This window comes from Amblyraja radiata, chromosome 1 (assembly GCF_010909765.2).
Source record: "Amblyraja radiata isolate CabotCenter1 chromosome 1, sAmbRad1.1.pri, whole genome shotgun sequence".
Taxonomy (NCBI): domain Eukaryota; kingdom Metazoa; phylum Chordata; class Chondrichthyes; order Rajiformes; family Rajidae; genus Amblyraja; species Amblyraja radiata.
Window position 1 is genome coordinate 31,567,087 of NC_045956.1, and position 17,876 is coordinate 31,584,962.

Below are 17,876 nucleotides of genomic sequence, written 5' to 3' on the forward strand. Positions count from 1 at the left end.
AATTGATTAATTTGGATGGCTCAAACTCATCAAATGTTCTTTATTCCGACGTGATCTTTTACAAATGCAAACTGTGCATGGTTAACCGTATCAGGGTAATAAATAATTAGATACATTTGTCCAGAGATATGGTCAAGTCAAGTTTATTCGTCACATACACATACGAGATATGCAGTGAAATGAAAAGTGGCAATGCTCGCGAATTGTGCAAAAAAACAAACAAACTACAAACAGAATGAACAGAATCACATATTCACATATTACATATTTGTTGGAGGAAGAAAAGGGAAAAAGCAGCTATTTTAAAAAGAAACCACACAACAGTATAATGGTACAGTAACGTTAGTCCCTGGAGAGATAGGAGTTTACAGTCCTAATGGCCTCTGAGAAGAAACTCCTTCTCATCCTCTGTGTTCTCACAGCATGGCAACAGGGGCGTTTGCCTGACCGTAGCAGCTGGAACAGTCCATTGCTGTGGTGGAAGGGGTCTCCCATGATCTTGTTGGCTCTGGAGTTGCACCTTCTAATGTATAGTTCCTGCAGGGGGGACGAATGTAGTTCCCATAGTGCTTTCGGCCGAATGCACTACTCTCTGCAGAGCCTTCTTGTCCTGGGCAGAGCAGTTCCCAAACCAAATTGTTATATTTCCGGACAAGATGCTTTCCACAGCCGCTGAGTAGAAGCACTGGAGGATCCTCAGAGACACTCTGAATTTCCTCAATGGCCTGAGGTGGTAAAGGCGCTGCCTTGCCTTACTCACGAATGCTGCAGCGTGTGATGTTCATGTCATATCCTCAGAGATGTGGACTCCCAGGTATTTAAAATAGGTAGATGGTCAGATGTCAAAAATTAAAAAATTGAGTCTAGATTGAAATAAAGGAACTATGTAGATTTTTTTAGATCTGTAGATTGAGTAAAATATGATCATTCAGCTATGAAACTTGTGCAATTCATTTCCCATTCAGTACATTAGTAGATATATCATAAAAAAATAGTCCAGATTTAGAAACAGAGAAACATAGAAAATAGGTGAAGGAGGAGGCCATTCGGCTATTCCTGGTGATCATGGCTGATCGTCCCTAAACAATAACCCATGCCTGCCTTCTCCCCATATTCCTTGATTCCACTAGCCCCTAGAGCTCTATCTAACTCTCAAATCCATCCAGTGATTTGGCCTCCACTGCCCCCTGTGGCAGGGAATTCCACAAATTCACAACTCTCTGGGCGAAAAAGTTTTTTCTCACCTCAGTTTAAATGGCCTCCCATTTATTCTAAGACTGTGGCCCCTGGTTCTGGACTCGCCCAACATTGAACAATGTTATAGATCTTAAATATACCTGAAGTTAGCCCTTATGTGATTAATAGGAAGATTGTCACAGGCTACAGCAGGTGGTTCGGGAGGCGTATGGGATACTATCTCTTGTTAATGTAGGTAAAATACAAGCAGATTTTCTGAATGTGGGAGGTATGATTTTTTATATATAAATATACAGAATGCACAAAAATTGATGTGCTGTGAAGAGTGAGGAAGATCATCGAAGACTACAGCACAACAGAGGTCAGATTGAAAGTTGGGCAGAGCTACGGCAAATAGAACGTACTCCTAACAAATGTAAAGTGATGTGTTTAGGGAAGTGATATAGGAGTATGGTATCGACTGTAAAAGAGACGGCCCAATTTTACACACTCATTTGTACAAAACTTCACAAATATTAGTGTGATATATTTGATATATTCACAAAGCTATTTAAGATTAAAAAAATGGAACCTAATACTGAAATTATTATATTTGGAGTAAGAGGAGACGGGAACAAATTAAATAAACACCAAAACTCATTCTTTAACTATGGGTTAATAATAGCAAAAAAACTCATATTTAAATTTTGCAAAAAATGCTAATATACCAACATTTAAAATGTGGATCAGTAATATGCTGGACACAGCACATTTGGAAGAAATGAGACTCCTCCTAATAGACAAACAAGACCAATTCTTAATGAGTTGGTCCCCATTTATTGATTTCTTGGATTCATGTGGTGAAATCATTGGACAAAGTCAGCATGGATTTACAAAAGGTAAATCATGTCTGACGAATCTTATAGAATTTTTCGAGGATGTAACTAGTAGCGTGGATAGGGGAGAACCAGTGGATGTGGTGTATCTGGACTTCCAGAAGGCTTTCGACAAGGTCCCACATAAGAGATTAGTATACAAACTTAAAGCACACGGCATTGGGGGTTCAGTATTGATGTGGATAGAGAACTGGCTGGCAAACAGGAAGCAAAGAGTAGGAGTAAACGGGTCCTTTTCACAATGGCAGGCAGTGACTAGTGGGGTACCGCAAGGCTCAGTGCTGGGACCCCAGCTATTTACAATATATATTAATGATCTGGATGAGGGAATTGAAGGCAATATCTCCAAGTTTGCGGATGACACTAAGCTGGGGGGCAGTGTTAGCTGTGAGGAGGATGCTAGGAGACTGCAAGGTGACTTGGATAGGCTGGGTGAGTGGGCAAATGTTTGGCAGATGCAGTATAATGTGGATAAATGTGAGGTTATCCATTTTGGTGGCAAAAACAGGAAAGCAGACTATTATCTAAATGGTGGCCGACTAGGAAAAGGGGAGATGCAGCGAGACCTGGATGTCATGGTACACCAGTCATTGAAAGTGGGCATGCAGGTGCAGCAGGCAGTGAAGAAAGCGAATGGTATGTTAGCTTTCATAGCAAAAGGATTTGAGTATAGGAGCAGGGAGGTTCTACTGCAGTTGTACAGGGTCTTGGTGAGACCACACCTGGAGTATTGCGTACAGTTTTGGTCTCCAAATCTGAGGAAGGACATTATTGCCATAGAGGGAGTGCAGAGAAGGTTCACCAGACTGATTCCTGGGATGTCAGGACTGTCTTATGAAGAAAGACTGGATAAACTTGGTTTATACTCTAGAATTTAGGAGATTGAGAGGGGATCTTATAGAAACTTACAAAATTCTTAAGGGGTTGGACAGGCTAGATGCAGGAAGATTGCTCCCGATGTTGGGGAAGTCCAGGACAAGGGGTCACAGCTTAAGGATAAGGGGGAAATCCTTTAAAACCGAGATGAGAAGAACTTTTTTCACACAGAGAGTGGTGAATCTCTGGTACTCTCTGCCACAGAGGGTAGTCGAGGCCAGTTCATTGGCTATATTTAAGAGGGAGTTAGATGTGGCCCTTGTGGCTAAGGGGATCAGAGGGTATGGAGAGAAGGCAGGTACGGGATACTGAGTTGGATGATCAGCCATGATCATATTGAATGGCGGTGCAGGCTCGAAGGGCTGAATGGCCTACTCCTGCACCTAATTTCTATGTTTCTACAGTATCGTGAAAATTAAAAGTTTCAGGTATGGGTGAAAGACGAACTAGAACATAAAAAATCATCTTGTGGCGATTGAATAAACTCCCTCCTGCTTTCCCTCCTCACTTATTTCTTCACTATTTTCTTTTTCTGCTTTTTACTCATGCACACTAGCCTATCCTTCACCATTTATTACCTCTTTTTCCTTTTTCTCTTCCTACTTTTCTCTTTAAAAAAAAAAAAAAGGAAGTTGTACAGAGAATGTAATATGTTACCATAATTTTGGGAACCTGTAAAAAGGTACCACTGTATTGTACTTCTAATAAATAAAATTATTTTTTTTTAAAAGAGAGAGGGCCCTAGGGAAGAGGTAGTTGGAGTAACTCAGCGAGACAGGCAGCATCTCCGGAGAGAAGGAATGGGTGACGTTTTGAGTCAAGACCCTTTTGATGTGGGCTCCAATGATCAGGGGGACTATGGCGTTCCAGTCCACAGTTCCCTGCAAATGCAGCACAGGTAAACAGGGTGGTGCATGCTTGCTTTCATTGATCAGTGTACAGAATGTAATGTTACCCACGGTGGAAATGTTAAAGACTGGATTGAAGAGCTATAAGGCGAGGAGCAAAGTTTAAAGGAGTTGTGCGGGGCAGGTTTGGTGGGTGCTCAGAGTTTGCTGCCAGGTGTGGTGGTGGTTGAGGCAGAAATGGTAGTGGCATTTAAGTAGCTTTTAGGTAAGCAGATGGATATGGAGGGATATTGATCATGTTCAGGCAGAGGAGATTGGTATGACTTGGCATCATGTTTGATATGGACATTGTGGGCCGAAGGGCTTGATCCTGTGCTACAGTGTTCTATAGAATGGAGGAAATTTAGTTCTAAGGAGACATTGGATAGGATGGCCTTGATTTCCCTGGAGCAGAGGCTGAGGGTGACACAGCGGTAGAGCTGCTGCCTCACAGCACCAGAGTCCCGGGCTCAATCCTGACTAAGGGTGCTATCTTTATAGTTTGTGCGTTCTCTTTGTGACTGGTGGGTTTTCTCTGGGTGCTCTGGTTTCCACCCACATTACAAAGATGTACAGATTAATTGGCTTCTGTAAATTGTCCCTCGAGTGTAGAAAGTAAGGTTGGTTGGTGTGGGCTGATGGGTCTGTGTCCACACTGTATTGCTGAGCTAAACAAAATGTATGGGAGGCATTAGAATCTTGTATTATGGTAGGGGTATCAAAAAAAGCAAAAGTTTAAGGTGAGAGCATGGTATGAAAGGGGACATGTGTGGGCAGTTTTTTTCCGTACAGTAGTGGTCAAAAAGGCTTTTGGCACATTGGCCTTCATCAGTCAGAGTATTGAGTATAGAAGTTGGGAGGTCATGTTGCAGTTGTATAAGACGTTGGTGAGACCGCATTTAGAATATTGTGTTCAGTTCTGGGCACTATGTTATAGGAAAGATATTGTCAAGCTTGAAAGGGTTCACAAAAGATTTACGAGGATGTTGCCAGGACTAGAGGGTGTGAGCTATAGGGAGAGGTTGAGTAGGCTGGGTCTCGATTCCATGGAGTACAGGAGGATGAGGGGAGATCTTATAGAGGTATACAAAATCATGAGAGGAATAGATCAGGTCGATGCACAGAGTCTTTTGCCCAGAGTTGGGGAATCGAGGGCCAGAGAACATGGGTTCAAGGTGAAGGGGAAAAGATTTAATAGGAATCCGAGGGGTCACTTTTTCACACAAAGGGTGGGGGTGTATGGAACAAGCTGCCAGAGGAGGTTGTTGAAACTGGGACTATCCCATCGTTTAAGAAACAACTAGACAGGTACATGGATAGCACAGGTTTAGAGGGATATGGACCAAGCGCAGGCAAGTGGGACTAGTATAGCTGGGACATTGTTGGGCGAGTTGGGCCGAAAGGTCTGTTTTCACACTGAATCACTCTATGAATCTATGAGCGTGATTGATATATGGGATATGCTAACAGGATGTGGTCAAGCCAGATAGAATCACTATGCTTTAGACAGGCACCTGGATGAACTCGGGAAAGGAGAATTGAGACCTAATTCAGTATAATGAGATGGGTCTAGATGGGCCAAATGGTCGACATGGACGTGATGGGCAAAACAAGCCTGTTTCTGTGCTGTGCAAATCTGTGACTCTTTAACACATTTCTATATTTAGTATATAAATAGTAGGAACAGCACCTCATATTTCGCTTAGGTAGTTTACACCCCAGTGGTATGAACATTGATTTCTCCAACTTCAAATCGCCGTTGCTTTCCCTCTCTCCATCCCCTCCCCTTCCCAGTTCTCCCACCCGTCTTACTGTCTCCGACTACATTTTATCTCTGTCCTGCGCACTCCCCTGAAGAAGGGTCTCGACCCGAAACGTCACCCATTCATTCTCTCCAAAGATGCTGCCTGACCCGCTGAGTTGCTCCAGCATTTTGTGTGTATCTATATTTAGTCTAGTCGACATGTTAGGCGAAATCTGCTTGTCAGTGCAGTTTAGGTCACTCGCATTTGTGCTTTGTGCTTAAGTCTGAGCTAAATGATGGGCTCTGATCTGGACTACAATATTTGATATTCAATTAATAACATTATTTTCATGCCAAACATAAGTAGCAAGATTATATCAAGAACATATGGTCCTGAGGTCTTCCATTATATTTTCAGAGGATTTATCTTCCAATCTGCCAGAATAAAAGCTGCAAGAGACTTTCAGCCTGGAATCACCCCTGGCATAGACTTTAAAGTTGCAGGCTTTTAAAGAAGTCAAGAAAAAAGTAGGAATAGGGAATCAAACCTGCCCTACCATTTAATTTAATCATAGCCAGTCTAAGATGGCTTCAACTCCTCTCCTGTGCCATTTCTCCATATCCATTGCTTCATCTTTCATATATTTATTCACCTCAAATTTAAGTACTTTTATGGGCCTGTCCCACTTAGGCGATTTTTTAGGCAACTACAGGCGACTAGTTTGTCGCCACATGTTCGTCGGTGATCTCCGGGAGTAGTCTCCTCAGTCACGCAAAAAGTTGTGCCGTCTTTCTGGTCGGCACTAAATTTTCAACACGTTGAACATTTTTTGGCGACAGTGGGTTTGATTCCAATGAGCGTCGCTTGACTTCTCCTGACGTAGGTGCTGTCGTAGGTTGGCGCCAGGATGACGTGGGTTGTTGCCGGTTTTTCGGCGACCGGCTACGACTATGACAGTCACTAGCAGTTGCCTAAAAAATCGCCAAATGGGACAGGCCCATTAATGATCCAGCTTCCACCATCTTCCAGGGCAGAGATTTTCAGTGATACGTGATTCTCTGTCAGCTGGTCGAAGGAGAAGCAGGGTGGAGATTGTATCAGTAACTGGAAGGGTTGCCACATTTTCTAATTTCAATTATAGGTGCAGATCTGGGGTCAGAAATGTAAGGATTAAGTTATAGGTACAACATGGAACCAGGCCCATCGGCCACCGAGTTTACCGCCGACCATCAATCACCTGTTCACACTAGTTCTATGCTATCCCATTTTCTCATCCACTCCCTATATATTAGTGTCAATTTTTACAGAGACCAATTAACCTACATGTCCGCATGTCTTTGGGATGTGGGAGAATATGCACACTGCACACAGACGGAATCCAGGTCTGTGGCGATGCGAGGCAGCAACTCTACCAGGCAACGATTGATGGGCACCGATGATAGGAGTGGTGCGGGCAGTTTGGATGAACATGACAGAGGCAAGCAGTGAACCTCCACAATCCCAACAATTGCTAGTCAAGGTAGAATAACTTACAGAATAATGAAAGGCATAGTTGATGTGGAAAGGATCAGTTTCAGTTTAGTTTATTGCCACATAGTGCAGTGAAAAGTGTTTTGTTGCGTGCTAACCAGTCAACAGAAAAGCAATATATGATTACAATGTATAGATCTATGCATATATATATATATCTATGATTACAATGTATAGATACATGATAAGGAAATAATGTATTGTGCAAGGTGATGTCTCCACTGTTGAGAAAGTCTAGGACCAGAGGTCATACCTCTTTTAGAAAGGAGGTGAGGAGGAACTTCTTTAGACAGTTAATCTGTGGAACTCATTGCCACAGAGGACTGTGTAGGCCAAGTCAATGGATATTTTTAAGGCAGAGATAGACTTGATTAGAATGGGTATCAAGGGTTATGGGGGAAAAGTCAAGAAATTAGGATTAGAAGGCAGAGATCAGCCATGATTGAACGGCGGAGTAGACGCGATGGGCAGAATGGCCTAAATCTCCTAGAACTTGTGAATAAGGCTCAGTAAACTCATTTGGAGTGGCGCAGAGGTAGAGATGGCCTCACAGCGCCAGAGACCCAGATTCAATCCTGACAACGGGTGCTGTCTTATGGAGTTTGTGACCACGTTGGTTTTCTCTGGGTGCTCAGGTTTCCTCCCACACTCCAAAGACATGCAGATTTGTAGGTTAATTGGCAAGTTGGTAAAATTGTAAATTGTCTCTAGTGTGTAGGGCAGTGCTAGTGTACGGGAAGATAGATGGTCGGCGCAGATTCAGCGAGCTGAAGGGCCTGTTTCCACGCTGTATCTCCACAGTCTAAAGCCATAGAGTGAACAATGTGTCAGAGGCTTCAATACCAATAAACATATATAATTTGCAGAGTTTATTACAGTTTTGTGACTATCATTCTCTTTATCTGCAAAAGGGTATCTAAAGCGCCTGTCCCTCTTACAGGACCCGTCATAGTTCGCCAAACAGATCAGCGGCGAACAGAAGGACGCTACGACTCTTTGGAGACCTCTCACGACCATACAGGCGACCCCTGGCGACATGTCGCGGGTGACCTCTCACGACCATAGGAGACCTCTCATGACCATTCAGCCTATGGTCGTGAGAGGTCTCCAAAGAGTCGTAGCGTCTTTCTGGCCGCCGCTGAATTTTCAACATGTTATGTGTGATGTGTGCGGCAGTCGCCTGTAAAGGTCGCGTAAGTGGGGCAGGCCCTTAACATGCATTTACTCCTTCCACTTTTTTATCAACATAGAAATTTTTTATTGGACTAAAAAAATTAATTTTGAATTTATTATTGTCGTGGATATTGAAACACAGTGAAAATCTTTTGTTTGTGTGCTATCTGATCAGATAATACTACACATAAATACAATCAACCCATACACAAGTACACCAGAAAGAGAAAAGAACCAGAATGCGGGATTAGTTTATTAGTATTGTAGCAGAACGATTGCAGAGAACGTCCATCTGAGGTATGTTGGACAATCAGGACTAAACCTAGTCATGGAAGGACCATTCAGAAGTCTGATAACCGAGGGGAAGAAGCTGTACCTGGGTCTGGTAAGTGTGTGCTTTCAAGCTTTTGAAGCTTTTTGCCCAAGGGGAGTAGGGAGAAGAAGGAATAACTGGTATGGAAAATGTCCTCGATTATATTAGCCACTTTCCCCAAGGCATTGGGAAGTGTAGATGGAGTCGATGATGGGGAGTCTGATCTATGTGAAGGACTGTGATACATCTACAACTCTGCAATTTCTCGTGGTCTTGGTCCCAAACCAACTTGTAATACAACCTGATGATATGCTTTCTACAGTACACCTGTAGAGTTGGTAAGACTTGTTGCAGACATGCTAAATTTCCCTAGCCTCCCGAGGAAGTAGAGGTATGCATTATTTAGGCCATAGCTTCAATGTGGTTAGTCCAAGACAGGCTGTCGGTAATACTTATGCTAAGGAACTTGAATTTTTTAACCATTTACACTTTGCCACTATTAATGGTGATTGGGGCGTGCACTCTGCCACGCTTCCTATAGTAAAAGTCTAGCTTTTAAATGCAAAAATAATGTAGACCACTCAAACAGTGATATAGGCCACAGTAAATCTCAAGTCCACATTGGGTTGCCAACTGTCCTGTATTACCAGGGACATCCCGTATATTGGGCTAAATTGGTTTGTCCCATACGGGACCGCCTCTGTCCTGTATTTGACTGCTACAACTCGGGTTGAGAGGATGTCGGATCGGAGCGCCACGTCCGGCCCCGCCTCACCTGTTCCAACGTAGTGCAGCCCGTGGAGTGCAGCAGCAGCGCCTCGCCCGTGGCTCCATCGGTCGGCAGCCCGGCCAGCTGTCCGACCTTTGGACCTTCGCTTACCACCGACACCAGAATTTGCGCGGGTCAAAACTCCTCAGCTGGCCCGCCGGCTGGGCTTTGTGTGGAGTCCAACACCCGGGCCAACTCATCATTCACCCAACCAAGGTCGAGTCGGTCAACAAATTGCCGTCGAGAATTTGCCCCTTATTTTGATCATTTGTCCCTTATTTGGGAGTGAGAAAGTTGGCATACTTTTGGATACTCTGGATACTTTTCCACAGTATGAGTTCAAAATAGAGCAAAACTTTTATTATGGCACAGAATTCAATCTGTGTACGACCCTATGTTTCCTAGGATATTGTGGGAAGTGAAGGAAGAAATTGATGGAGCCCTAGCAGATTTTCGTATCATCCTTAGCCATGGGAGGGACCAGAAGACTGGGGGGTGGCTAATACTGTGCCTTCATGTAAGAAGGACTGAAAGGGCATATTAAGGAACCACAGGCTGGTGAGCCTTGCATCAGTAATGGGAAAGTTAATGGAAGGGATTCTGAGAGACAGGATGTATTTGCTTTTGGAAAGGCAAAGGCTGACTAGGGATAGTCAGCAAGGTTTTGTACTCGGAAACCCGTCACACCAGTTTGATTGAGTTTTTTGAAGAGATGGCCCACAGAAATGATGAGAGCAGGTTGGTAAACTTTAGCCAGGACTTTGGCCCGTTCAATGTGTAGTTTACTGTGGTTTTTATATTGTTTTTAACTGTGTATATGTGGGGGACGGGGGGTGGGGGAAACTTTTACATCTCTTCCCTGTGTGGCAGACCCAACCTTTTCCCTGTCGGGTCTCCGTTGTCGTTGGGGCCTAGCACCGTGGAGCGGCGGCCTCCAGCCGGAACGACCTAAGGGCTCCAGTCGCGGAGTTTGCGGACTTGCCGGCTTCGGAGCGTGGGCAGCTGTGGTGGCGTGCGGCTGCGGCCAGACTTCGGACCTTCGGAGGCTCCAGCTGCAGGCCTGTGGACTGTGACATCGGGACATTGTGGGTCCCTGGTGGGAGACCGCTTTCCGGAGATCCCGCGGCGGCAGCTTCTCCCGACCGAGTTGCGGGATTGAAGATGACCCGGAGCGGGGCCTGACATCGCCCGGCGCGGCTTTAACGGCCGCGGGACTTGCCGTCGCCCGCCGGGGGCTTTGACATCGGGAGTGGATGGAGAGCAGGGGAGAGACAAGACTTTGCCTTCCATCACAGTGAGGAGGAGATTCACTGTGATGGATGTCTGTGTGAATTGAGTTGGTTGTGTGTCTTGTAAAATTGTTTCTTTTTGTTGTATGGCTGCAGAAACCAAAGTTCCTAACGGAAAAATAAAGTTCATTGAAATTGAAATTGATAAAAAGGGCTCAATCAAATTTGTGGGTCACAATTTTCCACGCACAAGTTCATGCTGACTATCTATATCCATCTTCACTATCTGCGATACCATCCACTCTAGCATCATCTGCAAACTTATTAATCTTGTCTTCTATGCAAACTTAGTAACCATGCCTTGTTCTCTGAGGGCATTCTCTTAAGGTGAGAGGGGAGGAGTGTAAAGGAGATAGACACACATAGCTGGAGTAACTCTCCAGGCAGCATCTCTGGAGAGAAGGAATGGGTGACGTTTCAGGGCGAGATCCCTCGACAGGGTCTCTTCAGAAAGGTCGAGACCTGAAATGTCACCCATTTCTTCTCTCTGGAGATGCTGCCTGTCCCGCTGAGTTACTCCAGCTTTTTGGGTCTATCTTCAGTGTAAAACAGCATCTGCAGTTCCTTCCTACACAGTGTAAAGGAGATGTATATTTTACATTGAGAGGGGTAGTTGGCTGGAACGCTCTGCCAGGGGACATGATGGAAACAGAAGCAATATCAATGTTGAAGAAGCATTTAGACACACACGTGAACTGAAAGGGAATAGCGTCATACAGACTAATGCAGCAGCCGGGATTAATTTAGATCTGCATCATGTTTGGCATGGTGGGTCGAAGAGCCCGTTCCTATCCGGTTCTGTTCTATTTTCCATTTTCCATCGTCTATTTGAAAAGGTATAACTTAAGAGTACATGGTATTGTTCTGACCTGAAACATCACCTTTTTGTTTAGTTTCGAGAAACAGCACGGAAACAGGCCCTTCGGCCCACTGGGTCCGTGCCGACCAGCGATCCCCGCACATTAACACTATGTATTAACCCACTAGGAACAATTTTTACATCTACCAAGCCAATTAACCTACAAACCTGCACGTCTTTGGAGTGTGGGAGGAAACCGAAGATCTGGGGGAAAACCCACGCAGGTCACGGGAAGAATGTACAGACTCCGTACAGACAGCACCCGTAGTCAGGATCGAACTCTGGTCTCCAGCACTGCAAGCGCTGTAAGGCAGCAACTCTACCGCTGCGCCACCGTGATAGACCATGTCTTCCAGAGATGCTTCCTGACCTGCTGAGGTACTCCAGCACCTAGTATTTTATATGGCAGTAGGCACAATATATTAGCATTCACTCAACCAGTCAGGATACTTACTTCAGTCTACCTGTAGAAACCCTGAATAGGACTCGAGGCAATGCTTCAAAAAACTCTTTTTAAATTCCCTTTTACAAATTTCACCCATCTAAGTCCCTTCCCAGTCAATTTTGTGGAAGTACATATCCCCTCTGCTACAAGACAGTTGTTTTTAAACCCTTCTTCAATTTTCCAACATGCCGAAAAACATCTCAGTTTATTGCATTTCTTTTTTTTAAGGTATAGAAACATAGAAAATAGATGCAGGAGTAGGCCGTTCGGCCCTTCGAACCTGCACCGCCATTCAATATGATCATGGCTGATCATCCAACTCAGTATCCTGTACCCCCTGATCCCTTTAGCCATCTAACTTAAATATAGCCAATGAACTGGCCTCAACTACCTTCTGTGGCAGAGAATTCCAGAGATTCACCACTCTCTGTGTGAAAAATGTTTCCTCATCTCGGTCCTAAAAGATTTCCCCCTTATCCTTAAACTGTGACCCCTTGTTCTGGACTTCCCCAACATCGGGAACAATCTTCCTGCATCTAGCCTGTCCAACCCTTTAAGAATTTTGTGAGTTTCTATAAGATCCCCTCTCAATCTTCTAAATTCTAGCGAGTACAAGCCGAGTATCCAGTCTTTCTTCATATGAAAGTCCTGACATCCCAGAAATCAGTCTGGTGAACCTTCTCTGTACTCCCTCTATGGCAAGAATGTCTTTCCTCAGGTGGTATAATAATACTATACAATATATTGTTGCTATTATTATTATTATTAACTGATTACTAATTGCATTGTAGTCATTATTATTGTATGAGTTTTTGGTTAGTCAATCTCAGCCCACATTAATTTTAGTTTCTAACTTCAGTTGTTGTATTGGGGACATTTTGTGTAGCATAGACCGTCCCCTGGTGGACACATGGAGGCTGCATGTTGAGTAGTGTATGAAGAAACTGCAGATGCTGTTTTAAACTGAAGATAGACACAAAATGCTGGAGCAACTCAGTGGGACAGGCAGCATCTCTGGAGAGAAGGAATAGACGTTTCGGGTCGAGATCTTTCTTCAGACTGAAACATCACCCTTTCTATCCCAAGATGCTGCCTGTCCAGCTGAGTTACTCCAGCATTTTGTGTCTATCTGCATGTTGACTGTGATCGCCTGTGATTATAGAAAATAACCCAACTGTAGACCGATTATTACCCAGAGCCCAGAGTCTCTGGAGTATTCAAACCTAAAACTATAATGGGCCTGTCCCACTCAGGTGACTTTTCAGGCGACTGCCAACGACTGCCAAGTTGCCGGCAGTTGCCTGAAAAGCTGACAGCTGGAACGGCGACTGTCAGAGTGGACACACACACGCACGCACGCGCGCACGCACACGCACACGCACACGCACATGCACACGCACACACACACACCCCCCCCCCCACCCCTAAATAAAGAATTCCAATAAACTGAGGGGGAGGGCTATCCGAGTTAAATTCACACGGTGCAAAGCCAATGTGATACAGACACACACCGCGATAAACAGGAAGGTTGGCGCTGTAATTTAGACAGTAAAAGCACAGTGTACATTAAGTCCTTTAAAAGAGGGGGGGGGGGGAAGAGGGAGAAGGAGTGGAGACAACTTTTAAGAAGCCAGAGATAGACGGCTGTGAAGCTCGGCGGACATTAACATTACCTTTATCCTTGGTTCTGAAAACTACTGCTTACATTTTTTTTCCCAATGAGCCAATGAAATTCACCGGTCAGCGCCGGCTACAACTTACGAGAACCTTCAACCTCCTGGTGACCCACCTACGGCACGAGAATTCTCGCTACTCTCCATGGCGGCTTCATTCTAGTCGCCGCTAATTTTTCAACATGTTGAAAACTTCACGGCGACCATAATGAGGCCGCGACGAGTTCCCAGAATGTGGGAACTCCTCACGACCATGAAGGCGATTCCCTGGCAACCACGAACATGTGGCGACTGCATAGTCTCCTGCAGTCGCCTAAGTGGGTCAGGCCCATAACGTTACAGAAAGATGGCAGCAAGGCTTTTGTCCTTCTTCATATCAACTTGACAATCAACTATGTGCAGTGGTGATTATCACAAAAGCTAGCTGCTTTCATGCGCTCCTCGTGAGTTTGACTTTCAAGTTGTTTTGAACAAATAGTTAGAAAGTTACATCAACAGTTTGTGAATTGATTAGCAAGAGATTTAAAAACCTGAAGATTTGCTACCACTTGTTTCTACGTTGAGCAGTTGAATAATCAACAAGCATGTTGTTGCCGTCATTAGTGGATGATGTCAGAGGAGACAACTTTATTGCAGAAATTAATCACTTACAAGGTTCAGTCCCAAGTAACGATACCAAAAGATTAATTCACCACAGAGTAGAGATACGAGGCAATGCAATACAATACGATAGAACTTTATTTATCCCAGGAGGGAAATTGGACTGCCAACAGTCATAAAACAGCACAAGATACATGAAACATGGAATAAAGTGATGAGTGGAAAGTCCAGGATTGGGTATGTGTAAAGATGGGGGAGTGGAGGGGGGAGGGGAGTCAGTCTACCCCACGACAGAAGGGGGCGGAGTTGTACAGTTTGATAGCCACAGGAAGGAGGATCTCCTGTGGCGTTCTGTGCTGCATCTTGGTGGAACCAGTTTGTTGTTGAAGGTACTCCTCAGGTTGACCAGTGTTTCATGGAGTGGGTGAGCTGTATTGTCCAAGATTGACAGTCCCTGCAGTTTGACGAGTATCCTCCCCTCCAAGACCACCTCCAAGAATCCACCTGGACTGGGGAGTCATGACTCTTGCAGACACTCCAGCTATTTAGTTTTAGTTTAATTAAAGATACAATGCGGAAACAGGCTCCGGCCCACCGAATCCACACCGACCAGCAATCCCCGCACATTAATACTACCCTACACACACTAGGGACATTTTACATTTATACCAAGCCAATTAACCTACAAACCAAGCCAATTAACCTAATTGGAGAGCCACTAATATCCTTGCAGGGAGATTTGTTAGTGCTGCTCAAGAAGATTTAAACTGGAATGGCAGGGGGTTGGGAACCAGAGTAACAGGTCTACAAATGGAAGGGCTAATGAGAAAGTGGAGGTTATGATAAGTAAGTCTTAAAGGAAGGACAGGCAGGGAAAGGTTCGCGTACATGGGGATAATGAAGGGCAGAAGTGTGTTTACTTCATTGCATATGTTTTTACATCCTGGACCAGTGCTTGACATTATGATGTTGTGGCCCTTACAGAAACTTGGCTGTGAGAGGGACATGAATGGCAGCTCAACGTGCCTGGGTTTTGATGTTTCAGACGAGATAGAGATTGGGCTAAAATAGGTGGGGGAGTTGTTTTGCTAATCGGGCAGAATGTCATGGTAGTTCTCAGAGAGGACATACTGGAGGGCGCATCCACTGAGGCACTGTGGTCTGAGCACAAATCTAAGAAAGGAGCAATTACTCTCATGGGATTATATTATAGGCCACACAATAGCCAGCGGGAGATAGATGATCAGATGTATAACCAATTATCGGAAGGATGCAAGAACCACAGTGTTGCTGCAGTGGGTGATTTTAACTTCCCCAATATTGACTGGGATTTACTCCGGGCAGATTAAGTGTACACAAGAAGGTTTCCTTAAGCAGTATGTGGAAAGTTTGACTCGAGGAGCGACCATACTGGACCTAGTATTGGGAACCGAGCCAGGCCAGTGACAGGTGTGGTGGTCAAACAAGAATTTGGAGATAGTGATCACGACTATCAGTGATCAATAGGTGAATCGAGGACCAGAGGGCATAGGTTTAAGGTGAAGGGGAAAAGGTTTAATAGGATTCTGAGTGTCTCCCTCTCCCCTGACTCTCTCTGAAGAAGGGACTCGACCCAAAACGTCACCCATTCCTTCTCTCCAGAGATGCTGCCTGTCCCGCTGAATTACTCCAGCATTTTGTGTCTACCTATTGAGTTTTGACATTGGGAGGTCATGTTGCAGTTGTATAAGATGTTGGTGAGACCACATTTAGAGTATTGTGTTCAGTTCTGGGCATCATGTTATAGGAAAGATATTGTCAAGCTGGAAAGGGTGCAGAGAAGATTTACGAGGATGTTGCCAGGACTAGAAGGTCTGAGTTATAGGGAGAGGTTGAGTAGGCTGGGACTCTATTCTCGGGAGTGCAGGAGGATGAGGGATGAACTTACAGAGGTGTATAAGATCATTAGAGGAATAGATTGGGTAAATGCAAAGTCTCTTGCACAGAATAGGGGAATCGTGAACCAGAGAGCATTGGTTTGTGAAGGGGAAAACATTTTAGTGGAATCTGGGGGGTGGGGTAACTTTTTCACACTAAGGGTGGTGGGTGTATGGAACCAGCTGCCAGAGGAGGTAGTTAAGGCTGGAACATTTGCAACGTTTAAGAAGCAATTAGACAGGTACATGAATAGGACAGGTTTATTGTGATATGGGAAAAATGCTTCCAAATGTGACTCGTACAGAAGGGACATGTTGGTTGGCGTGGGGAAATTGGGCTGAAAGGCATATTTTCTCTCTGTATGACTCTTTGACTCTATAATTGTGAGGTGTTGCATTTTGGGAATTTAAATGTATACAGTTTGAAGAGTATACAGTTAGTGGCAAAACCCTTAAGAGCATGGGTGTGCAAAGGCATCTTGGAGTCCAAGTTCAAAACTCACTAAAAGTGGCAACACTAGTAGATAGGGTGGTATGACTTGGAATATTGCATGCAGTTCTGGTCGCCTCACTGCAGGAAAGATGTAGAAGCTTTGGTAAGGGTGCGGAGGAGGTTTACCGGATTGGCTTCTCTGGAGGTTGTAGGGAGACTTGATAGAAGCATGTAAAACTATGGGAGGCATGGACAGAGTAGACAGGGTGGGACTGTCCAACACGAGAGGGCATGGCTATAAGGTGAGAGGGGGAAAGTGTCATGGAGATGTGGGAGGCAAGTTTATTTTTACACAGAAGTTGGTGGGTGCCTGGGGTGGTGATGGTGGAGGCAGATACAATAGTGGCATTTAAGAGGCTTTTGGACAGGCACGTGGGCACTCTGGGAATAGAGGAATAAAGGGGATGTCCCACTTGGGCAACCTAATTGGCGAGTTTAGAAGAGTTTGGAAAAAATGAAGACCTCCTCCGACCAGCTACGACTAGCTACGACTAACTTCGGGAAAATTGGACACCGAATAATGGAGAGTGAAGACGACCTCCTTCGATCTCCTGCGACCTCCCTTCGACTATGATGAAGACTATCTACGACTACCTTTGGCTACCCTCTGTTACCTACGACTAACATGCCAACCTACTACGACCTACTATGACTAAACCTACGAGTAAAAAAAGTCTCGATTTTTTCCATGGCGACCTATTTTTACTCGGGGGCATTATTTAACATATTGAAAAAAACGCCGCTTTCTAGCTGAGGCCTCGAGCACGCGGAGACCACTCTCGAGCATGAAGGAGAGTTACGAAGACCTCCTACGACCTCGTGTCGACCATGCTGCGAGTATGAGTCGAGGGCAAACTCCCAGAACTTAAGAATCTATTACTTTCAGCCCCTTAAGAATCTATTACTTTCTAACTAATGCATTCAGTTTTGAGAAGATTTACAAGGAAATTGCCAGAACTTGAGGCCTGAGCTTTGGGGAGAGGTTGGACAGTTTAGGACTCTATTCCATGGAGCGTAGGATGAGGGGTGACCTTATAGAGGTGTGTAAGATTATGAGGGGAATAGATAGGGTAGATGCATGGAGTCTTTTAACCAGAATAAGGGAATCAAGAGCCAGGGAAGATTGGTTTAAGGTAAGAGGGGAAAGATTTAATCGGAATCTAAGGCCACCGTTTTCACACACAGGTTGGTGGGTATTTGGAATGAGCTGCAGGAGGAGGTAATTGAGGCAGGATC

At 44.7% G+C, this 17,876-nt stretch overlaps 1 long non-coding RNA gene across 1 annotated transcript; it reads right to left on the reverse strand.

Moving 5' to 3' along the window:
- Positions 1-244: 244 nt before the first annotated feature.
- Positions 245-17,030, reverse strand: LOC116972276. The gene is made up of 3 exons (XR_004411757.1): positions 17,021-17,030; positions 15,643-15,647; positions 245-400 (listed from the first exon to the last, which is right to left on the reverse strand). It is a non-coding gene; the product is annotated as an uncharacterized LOC116972276 (long non-coding RNA).
- Positions 17,031-17,876: the final 846 nt, after the last annotated feature.